Source organism: Pongo abelii, chromosome 21 (assembly GCF_028885655.2).
Source record: "Pongo abelii isolate AG06213 chromosome 21, NHGRI_mPonAbe1-v2.0_pri, whole genome shotgun sequence".
NCBI lineage: Eukaryota > Metazoa > Chordata > Mammalia > Primates > Hominidae > Pongo > Pongo abelii.
Window position 1 is genome coordinate 65,174,719 of NC_072006.2, and position 10,890 is coordinate 65,185,608.

General features: G+C 44.6%; 1 long non-coding RNA gene across 1 annotated transcript in view; it reads left to right on the forward strand.

Annotated features, from left to right (window-relative positions):
* LOC129052297 (uncharacterized) overlaps nt 1-3,606 on the forward strand; it is a 29,033-nt gene extending 25,427 nt beyond the window's left edge. The window contains exons 5-6 of the long non-coding RNA XR_008517274.2: nt 2,024-2,175; nt 2,268-3,606. This is a non-coding gene — a long non-coding RNA (uncharacterized LOC129052297). The remainder of the gene's footprint in view (nt 1-2,023; nt 2,176-2,267) is intronic.
* Nucleotides 3,607-10,890: the final 7,284 nt, after the last annotated feature.

The window sequence follows — 10,890 nt, forward strand, 5'->3', positions numbered from 1 at the left end:
TGAGGGGACACCCAGCTGCATGTGAAGGCGTCCGGGAAGGCTTTTCACTGGAGGGGTCTCTGAAAAAGATGTGAGGGGTAATTTAGGTGTTAACCAGAGTTAAGGGCAGTTGTCAGAGGAAGCGGAGCCATAGGCCGAGTGACTTTCCAGGTAGGGCAGTCAATTGACATTCCCAGTGCACTCTGAGCACGGGGAAAGGCAAAAGAGCAATCACATAACCCGGGAGAAAACCCCCTGAGAAATTGCCCCATAAATTCAGGGATCTACATGTGGCATCATCCTCATTTTATTCTTTACTTGGCTCACTTTATCACTAGAAAATCCAGTGATGACTTTTATGAAGACACACACATAGTTAATGGGGATAACTCATTAATTTACAAGCCAGCTAATCGATAAGCAGGTTAATCTACTTAGGCATCTGAAGAATCACCGTGTGTCTCTCTATTTACTCTGCTATTTAGTCTCGTTCCACGTCATCAGCTTTTTGGTGGCTATTAAACTGACAGTGCTGGTCACCACATAGAAAAGCTGATGGATTAATTTCTGCTAACGTGATATTCTTCTGGTATATGAATAGCATATTAATGGCCCACAACCAGATGACGGCATTTCCCATCAGGAGAAAAATATATTTCGTGCATTTCAAAATTTCAAATCAATCTTTCTTTTACTCTACCCATCTATTTAATTTTCCGGCTTGATTTTTTTTTTAATGTTTCAAACAAAAAGTGAAAACTAAAACTTTGGTTGTGTTAAAAATAGTTATATACTTCAGAGAGTGTTTAGGCTTTTGGGTTCAAAAAGAAAAAAAAATAAAGCAACAAAGATGGGATTTGGTGTCTAGACTCCCTGTATGTTGGAGTGATTTTAGGTCAGACCCAAACTCAAGTGCCAGTGGAAATCAGACCAATAGTGAAATGAATGTACGGGACATACTGGTGGCTAACCGGCCGGCACTTAGCTCCTCTCAGGAAGGCCACCTCTACATGGCTTGTAGCTGTTGCTTTGTGAAAATCCATTGCAGCTTTTAAAGATTTTCAGTTTTTCAAGAGAAGCCAAACATCGGGTTTTGGCAACTCTATCAGACAGTTCTTAGTTGCAGATAACAGAATCCAGTGGAGCTGATTTAAGCAGAAATGAATTGATTATTGGACCTTGGGTAGCATATAGCATTTCCAGGAAGACCAGGGAATCAAGCCTGGATACCACGCAGCCAAGGCAATGCCATCACAGGAACCCCTCAGCCATACTATGGAGTGTGCCAACACCTGCTGCCCTAGCAAGTCACAGCCCTTAGGACACTAGGGACCACAGCCACTGCTGAGCATCCCAGGGCCTTTCCGCTCTTGCTGGCCTCCCCATGCCAGCTCTCTCCTCACTCTCTCCAGCCCTCCAGGACGTGGAGATTGTCTGCTTGCTGGCATCAAGGTCAACTTCAGCTAGCACCGAGGTCACCTGCAGCACCAGCTACAAAAGAGTCTGGCAAATGTAGATTTTACCTTCCAGGCTCTGTCTTGCTGAAGAGCTGGTTTGAAAGAGGTTAAAGTTGGCTTGAGTAAGCCAACATCCAGCATTTGTCTCAACAACTGACAAGCAAAATTAAGGCTGTGCAATTGAAACAATATTGCTCTTTGGGCTACAATGACTCAATGGGTCAGCAGTGTCCTGCGGGTTCAGTAAATAATTTGCAAGCAGAGATCTTATTTCCCGTATTCCGGTGTTGCACAGCACCTCCCACGCCAAAGCAAACCAAAGCAAACCAAAGCAAAGGAGCCCTTGATGAGGAGGTGCCTTCCCCCAACCTGGTCTCCCACAGGTCCTACACACATACCCACCCCAGACACACAGAGCTGCTTCCTGCTCTCACACCAGACTGAGCGGTGCCCAGACATTTCCCCTAGCACTAACCAACTCTTTCAAAAATACATTTTTCTCTAAAAAGAGCAAGTTTAAACAGAGTTGACTCATTTTAAGAACTGTTTAGAAGATAACCTTGTGTTTATTAATTATATATTTGCAGAAATTGGAGGCAGAAAGTTACCAACATCGCCTGGTGTCCAGCCAGGAGGTAGAGCATGGTGGCATCCGGAACCTTCCTCCAACTCCTGCCTGGCATGGTTTTTATTCATCTTTGTATTCCCAAGAAACTTCTCAGTGTCTCAGGAGTATTAGGTACTCAGTAAGTGGTAGTTGCATGAATGAATGCATAATAACTAAGTGACTTAATGGATGAAGCTAATTGTCTCTCCCTTTTGTTTTTCCAGAGCTTTCCAAAGTGAAAGTGTTGGTCACTCTTTCTTCATCTCAGATTTAATCAACTAAGAATGCTGCAAATTGAACACCAGTCCACAAAACTCAGGAGTACATGAAAAGCATTGTGCCTTATTTTTAACTAACTCAAATTCTATGTCAGGCTCCCTTTTATGCTGGATGTTGGAGCTAAATCTCAGTGGGTTCCTCATTCTGCCAGACCTGTGTCCAGTTTGGGGGCTTCACGTAGAGCCACCCCATCACAGGAGAGGGAAGGGTCTTGCTCTTGGTTGCCATCGCTCCACCCTCTTGTCTTCCGAGCTTTGATGTTCACCTTCCTTTTCACCACTCGGAAGCCTCCTGCCATGATACATTGAGACCTCAATGTTAATGCCAATTGGGGTTTGGGGTTCTGATAAACTCAGAAGTCCAGGAAAATCACCTGCTGCCTCCCACAACACGCCGAGGGCATTCTGGAATCCTACCACTTATCCAGAGCCTGCTGGCCTCAACTGTTTTGAAGTCCATTTCTGGGCCTTGCAGGTAAATGGGAAGATGCTCTGTGGCCATGAAAATATCCAAAGTCCCACCTAAAGTTGATGCAGGGTCTTCTGCATTTCATTGCTAAAATTGTTCTATGATTTCTATAGTTTTCAGCTTACGGTCAGGGGCCAGGACCTTGCACCCTTGGTAAACCTCAATCTCTTCTCCTTCCTGGCTTCTACTCCTTTCTCCCTCGATCCCAAATCTAGGCCTCTTGATTGTCTGGAGGTAGGAAAGCCTGGTTCTGACTCATGATATATTCTACATCATAGCCTTTGTCATCTCATGGATTCACTCAACAACCGTGTATGGATGGGGCCACCCAATATGTGCCAGGAGTTGAGGACATGCAGGGTTATGATGATGAAATAGATAAGGGGCCCACACTCATGGACCCTGCAGGACATTGGAGCTGTGGACACAACATGCGAGTAAAGACCCAGTGAGCTCACCAGACAGATCATTTAAATCAGGTGATAGGAAAGTGAAGGGCGGGGGCTGTATTAGTTTTGGTGGCAAGGGAAGGATTATCTTCTGAGAGGATCCACAAAGAGGGCCAGAGTGACTGGGTACAGTAAGAACCGTGGTAAAGGTGGAAGACGGAGCTCTTCATTGAGCTCTAGGGAGCCCGTCAGATGGGACCTACAGGGCTTGAGGGAGCCCATCGGATGGGACCTATGGGGCTTGGCGGACTTAATTTTAAATGTGGAAGAAGCCATTGCAGAGCCTGAACCTGAGGTGTGGCATGGTTTGCGTTACTTCAAACCAACTTTATTGAAATCTCTTTGCATAAAATGCAATCGTAGATCTTAAGAGTATAGTTCAATGAGATTTGATAAATGTACGCACCAGTGTAACAACTCCTCCAATCAAGATAAAGAAACGTCCCTCACTACGCAGTATTTCCTCATGCCCCTTCATAGTCAATATCTGATCCACTCAGCCTAGGCAACCATTGATCTGCTTTTATCACCATAGATATTTGGGTATGAGTCTTTGTATGATCAGCTATTTTTATGTGCTTGGGTAAATATTTAGGAATAGAACTGCTGAGGCCAAGGATAGAATATTTAACTTGATTGCCGACTGTTTTTCCCGAGTGGTTGTACCACATTCTGCCTCCACCAACATGTATGAGTTTCCAGGGCTTCTCGTCCTTGCCAGATACGAGGTGGTTGCATGCCGCGTCCCAGTGGCTGTTGGGAATCACAGTAGCTGGGCCCAAGATGACTCTGGAGGACTTTACATTTGCCCCCATCTGTGGGTCCTCCTATGCCAGTGTTTCCCAAAGCATGGGCTATGTGCATTATTCTTTCCAAAATGATGTCATGGGGTTCATAGGAATGTCATGGAATACAACGGAATCACTCTGGATGAAACTTTTCCCTTCTCAGGTGTTGTTTGAATGTTCCTGATGTGATCGAGGAGATTAACTGCTCCTTAACATCTCTGCACCACTTGCTAAACTCCTCGTTAAAATTATGCTTTTTATTTTGAAGGAGTTCTAGATTCACATGTGTTGTAAGAAATAACACAGAGAGATTCCATGTACTTTTCACCCAGTTTCTCCCAATGGTAACATCTTGCAAAACTATGGTGCAAAATCAAAACCAAATCTCTTTTTATAACAAAGAGAGGGTTCCCACCTCAAGCTCAGATCCTTCCCTGTGTAGCTAGAACTTAATAACAGTGTTTTATTTTATTCTATTCAGTTTCAAGGGTTGCATTCTATTTATAACAAATGATACTGGTTTTCCCTTTACAATAATGATAAAGTTTTATTACTGAGTAAATTGATTTATGTTTAAAAATTGAGTTATTTTAAAGAACATATTATATAAATGATTGTGCTAGCTGTATGAAAATGAAAGTGAATGGTACATAATTGAATTTCAGGAAACACTGAAAACACTGAAGCTACACTATCAAATGGAATGCTTTCCAGACCCTACGTTTTCTACATTGAACAACTACTATGAATCTGATACATCATGAATAAACCCATCAATTCACTGCATTTATGCACGCAATCAATATTTATCGAGGGCCTTATGAATGTAACGATTTTTCTGGGCCTTGAGGAAGACACAAAGATGAAATGAATCAGACAGATATCCTAAATTCAAATAATGCATAACCTTGCAGGGAGACATTCATTCACTCCATGAATATTTATGAGCACCTGGCAGGTGGCAGGTGTGTTCTAAAAATGAGGAGGAAGCAGCAGAGGCCAGTGGAGTGCAGCCATTTGGGGGTTCACATGTCACTGGTAAGACAGACAAAGAGCAGGATTCATGGCACTTTCTATGAAGATGACAAAACTTCATGGAAAAGTAAATGCTTGGGGAGGAGACATGGGGAGGCCTTGTTGTACAGGCAGGTCAGGGATGGTCTAGCTGAGGAGGAGGCACCAGAGCTGAGGCTGACATAAGAGAAGGAGCCAAATATGCAAAGAAGCAGTGGGAAAGTGCTCCAGGCACAGCAACAGCAAATGCCAAGGCTGTGAGCTGGACATGAAACGGGTATAATTATTACACAGTAGCTGTAAGTCAGGAGGGAGGAAGGGCCAAGTGTCTGGAAGATGCAGAGGTTGGAATATGGAAGGGAATAGGCAAAGCTGGAAACAGTCTGAGCCCATAGAGGCTGCACGTCAGCTGTGCAGCCATCGGTGGAGCTGAAAGAGACAGGACAAAGGCTCATAGGAAAGGCAGGACCTGTCCTGAGCTTGAACAACAGAGACGACCTTGAGAAACCTATTTTCAAAATGCTTCAAGCATAAATGCCATTTCCTACTATAACTTTCCATAGCAGGTTGAATTGAATCCCCCAAAATATTACATTCAAATCCTAACCCCCAGTATCTATGAATGTGCCCTTATTTGGAAACAATCTCTTTGTAGATGTCATCAAGTTAAGATTACATCATACAGGATTAGGGTGGGCCCTAAATCCAATGATGTCCTTTTAAAAAGTTGGACACAGAAACACAGAGAGGAGAATGCCAGTCGAAAGTGGAGGCAGAGCTTGGAGGGATGTGCCTACAATAAGCCAAGAAACACCAAGGATTTCTGGAGCTAGGAAAGAGGAATGGAACAGATTCTCCCTCAAAGACCTCAGAAGGAACCAACCCTGCCAACTCTTGACTTCCAACTTCTGGCCTCAAGAACTGAAATAACACATTTCTTTGGTTTTAGTCCCCCAAGCTGTGGCAATTGGCTTCAGCAGCCCCGGGACACTAACATAGCCCTGATTCCCTTTGCAGAGCTGAGCAGGGATTCTGCCACCTGAGGGTTTGGCATCCAATTCTTCTGTGAGATATTTACTCTTAGTGCCTTAGGCGCCAGTTATTTTCTTTGATTAATTTCAGGGCCTCAAATTGTGAACCCCTCAGTTTTTCTAACAAGGCCCCTCCCAACCCCAGTCAAGGCCAGCAGTGTTGAAGGGTTCATTGGGAGGAGACCTGCACTGGCTGTTTGGACTGTCAGCTCCACCAGTGCCTACTGTGGCTTGTGCTTTCTTAGCACATGTTTAAAGAAATAAGCTATTGAACTTGTTGAAATAATAAAACAACCCAGGAATCACCTGATCCAAATAAACAAACGCCAATTAACTGCCACTGTGGTGGGCAGATTCTAGGATGGTCCAAATGCTGTAGCCTTCTGAAATTCACACCCTGGAGTGATCTCTTCACAAGTGTGGGATGGACCTAGTGACTGGCTCCTAATGAGCAGAATATGGTAGAAGGGATAAGATGCTGCTTCTGAGATTGGGTCATAAAAAGGCTGTGGCTTTTGCCTTGGGCACTCTCTCCTAGCCACATCCTAAGGCAGCCTCACAGACAGGCTCACTTGGTCAGGAATGGTGGCCTCCCTACAGACACATGAATGAGCTTGTAAACAGACCCCAGTCAGCCTTGAGGTAACTGCAGGCCCAGTAACACCTGGGTGCAACCTGGGGAGAGACCCCAAGCCGGAACCACCTAGCTCAGCCACACCCAGATTCCCAGCCCACAGAAACTACAAAATAATAAATGTTTGTTGTTTTCAGCCACTAGGTTGTTGGAATAATCAGCTATTCAGCAATAGATACCCAGCGTCCTCACTGTGGGGCTGCAGAGTGCTTGGAATACCAAAATGTTTATTAAAGAGGAAAATTATCTTGGATGAGCATAGATCAGATAAGGTCAGATAGGGTGCTATACTTCATTCGTTCGTTCAGTTAGGTACACTTCATTCATTCATTCAGTTAGCCAGTCAGCCACACTCATTCCTTTACTCATGCTACTATGTGTCAAGTATTGTCCTGGGCACTGGAGATAATGAAAATAAAAACAGCCCCTGTCCCTAATGACGTCATAGTCTAATGAAGATGACAGGGCATATTTCAATAGTTGCTTTTGTGAGACAAGTGCTAACATATGTTCAGTCACTTATTCAACCAACAGACATTTTCTGAGTGCTTGCCGTTGTGCCAACCTTGTGCTAAATGCTGGGCTTCATACCATAGGCAAAACTGGCCTGGGTCCTTTTCTCATGGAGGCTGTGGTCTGCTTAGGAGGCACTTCACCCTCCGAGTACACACAGGGAAAGAATAACTGCTCTGTCTGGTCTTAAGGGAGGGCTTCCAAAACGAAGTTCTTGAAGGAAGCCTTGAAAAAAGAGTAGGAAGTACTCTTGTTCCAGTAGTTCTGGCAGAAGAATGGGAAGGAAATTCCAAGGAACAGAATGTGTGTTACTTGGAAGCATGTGACAATGTGGTGTGCCTGCATCTGCAGTCCAGCAAGGAGTTCAACCTCGCTGAATACTTTGCCTCTGATACCACAAAGAAGGGTGCTTCTGGATGCTTACTGCAGCAAGACTTGCAACCCTGGACACTAAGCTACCACCTGAATGTTCATGGGTGCCTGTTGTCTACTCAGGATCCACACCATGAGCACCACTGCCCCCAAGGAGGGAAGGTAGAGCCCTCCCAGGGTTTCTCAGCCTCAGCACTACTGGCTTACTCTGTTGAGAGCCAGTCCTGTGCAGTGTAGGATGTTTAGCAACATCCCTGGCCTCTGCCCACTAGACACCAGTAGCTCCCCCTCCCACATTGTGACAACCAACATTTTCCCTGGGTATCACCAAATGTCCCCTGGGTGTGGGCAAAATTGCTCCCAGGTGATAATCACTGCTCTTTAGAACCAACATATTATTAAAGGACCAGAGAAAGACATGATCTTAATTCCTAATTCTATGTACAAAAAAGAAAAGTGTATGTATGTGCATGCCCATAGCTGTAGGAATTGATGGCTAAGGTCTATGGAGCACACTCTTATGCTCCCCAAGGTTAAGGAATTTCCGTAAGGAGACAGTGGTGTGACGGAGACACTCAAAGGAGGGTTTAGCCTCTTTCACTCAGTGTACTCTGCAATGATTAAATTGATTATAATGAGAATATTTCCAAGTTATCAGTTGTTTAAAGAAGTTCAAATATGCCCTACTTTTATGGCCAAAGGTATTTGTAAACATGTCAAAAATGGCTATGGAAGGTCTTGGCAACAAAGACAGGAAAAGTTAGAAAGTGTATGTGAGTTCCCTGAGATGGAAAGGAGAAAAATAATGCCAAACTGAAGATAAGTGTATCAGTTATTGCCTGCATGCCAGGAATACCATATGAGAGTTTAAGAAGTTAAAATAGGCCGGGCGCGGTAGCTCACGCCTGTAATCCCAGCACTTTGGGAGGCCAAGGCGGGCAGATCACGAGGTCAGGAGATCGAGACCATCGTGGCTAACGTGGTGAAACCCCGTCTCTACTAAAAATACAAAAAATTAGCCGGGCATGGTAGCACACACCTGTAGTCCCAGCTACTTGGGAGGCTGAGGCAGGAGAATGGCGTGAACCTAGGAGGCGGAGCTTGCAGTGAGCCGAGATCACGCCACTGCACTCCAGCCTGGGCAACAGAGCAAGACTCCATCTCAAAAAAAAAGAAAAAGAAGATGTTAAAATAGTAGTAAATGCATAAATCAGAAAAGCAGGATAAGAAATTACCTTGGGAAAGATATGTTGTCATTTTCCAAATGTGTTTGTTTTAAGAGATTGTTCATTGCAAAGCAGAAATACAGTGAAAAAAAAAAAGAGAAGCTAATTTTAAGTCATCCATGATAAATTACAAAGGGAAAAGATCAAGGTTCAGACCTAGGACAGGCTTCAAGGCCAGCATCTGTCTCTAACTCACTTGCCTCTGGCGCAGCCACCCTGTCTGTCTGGACTTTCTCTCCAAATGAAGAGCTTGTCACTCGGTGTCTCTAAGGAACCTTCCTAGAGCCCTGATATTGAATGAATATGAGTCCATGGCAACCAATCCTCCATCTAAACCTGGAGTCTCGGTGCAATTTAGAAAAGGCCTGTTCCTGTCCTTGAGGGAGTTTGTCCAAACCAAGATTAGACAATTGGAGTTAGAGTAAAGGGCTCAAAGTACAAACAGGAACAACAGGACATTTACATGCAGTCCCAGAAAAGCTAAGAATCAAAGTTGCCCAGGAGGCCAAAGCCTTTCCTACCCACCCTGTTCTTCTCTCCCATGGACAGCACCTTTAGGAGCTGTGACCCAGAGTCTGCAGCTGAAACCAATTTTGAAACCCCAAACTAAACCTCATTTTCTTGCTCTTGTATTCATGCTTTCTTCTTCTTATAACTTACTTCCCTTGTTGAACTTCTAGAGAAGTTGATGGTATAGCAGCTTGAGTTTGGTGTCAGGATGTGCACACGTGTGTGGCGGAAGTGTGCAGATGCCTGTGAGCAGTTAGCTTCAGTTCCACGGTTGGGAACGCCAGTGGGTGGCACAAGTGTGGAGCTGCTTTCCATTCCTGCCTGGCCATCCTGGGTGTGCCTGGACTGTGCAAGCTCTGATGACCTGACTCTTACCCTGGAGTAAGACAGGTCTGCTTCCAGCTGGACCCATGGGAGGGGCCCAACAGCCACCTTGTGAGACAGCTACAGTTCTGGACACAGGCTCAGTCCCAGCAGCTGCTCTTTACCCACACACAGACACACACACAAACACACAGAACACACACACGGAAACAACATACAAACATGTAGAACACACATAGGCACAGCATACAAACATACATATACACAGACACAACATACAAACCCACAGAGTGTGCACAGAAACAACACACAGAGACACAAATACACAGACACAGAAACACACAGAACACACAAACAACATACAAACAAGTAGAACATACATAGGCACAACATACGAACATACAGATACACAGATACAACATAGAAACACACAGAGCATGCACAGAAACAACACACAGAGACCCCAATACAAACACAGACACACACACAGAACACACACACAAACAGCATACAAACATGTAGAAGATGCACAGACACAACATACACACAGAACATGCACAGAAACAACACACAGAGATACAAATACAAACACAGACACACAAACACACAGAACACACACACAACATGCAAACATGTAGAATACACATAGGCACAACATACAAACATACATATACACACACAACATACAAACACACAGAGCATGCACAGAAACAATACACAGAAACACAACACACAATACACATAGCATGCACAGATGATGCAACACACACACACACGGATACAACATAGAAACACACCTGTGCCCTGTGTTTGCTGCCTCACTGCCTGGAACACGCTTCCCCAGGTCTTTGGATGCTGGTCTCCTCTTATCAGTTAGATTTCAGCTTCAATGCTTCCCCTCAAAACCCAGTGTTTCCCTAACTGCAGGCCCCCTAACACCCCCATCATACTCCAGCACACTCTCTGTTCCAGTCTCTTACCCACTGCACCCCTCTCGGACACAGCCGTGGCCATCACAGCTGCTCCTTCCTTCACAGCTGTTTCCTGGCAGCCCAGAACACAGGCTCTTCCCATCAGACTTGAGGTTCTCGTTCACACCCACATATGTAGTAGGTGGTCCATCAGTATTTGTTGAATGGATGAATAAATAAAATGGGAAAAATTTTTAGTGTACCAATTCTGCTCAGTATTGTACTGGAAAATACAAGGGACCTATCGAACAATTTGGAGGATTCTTTA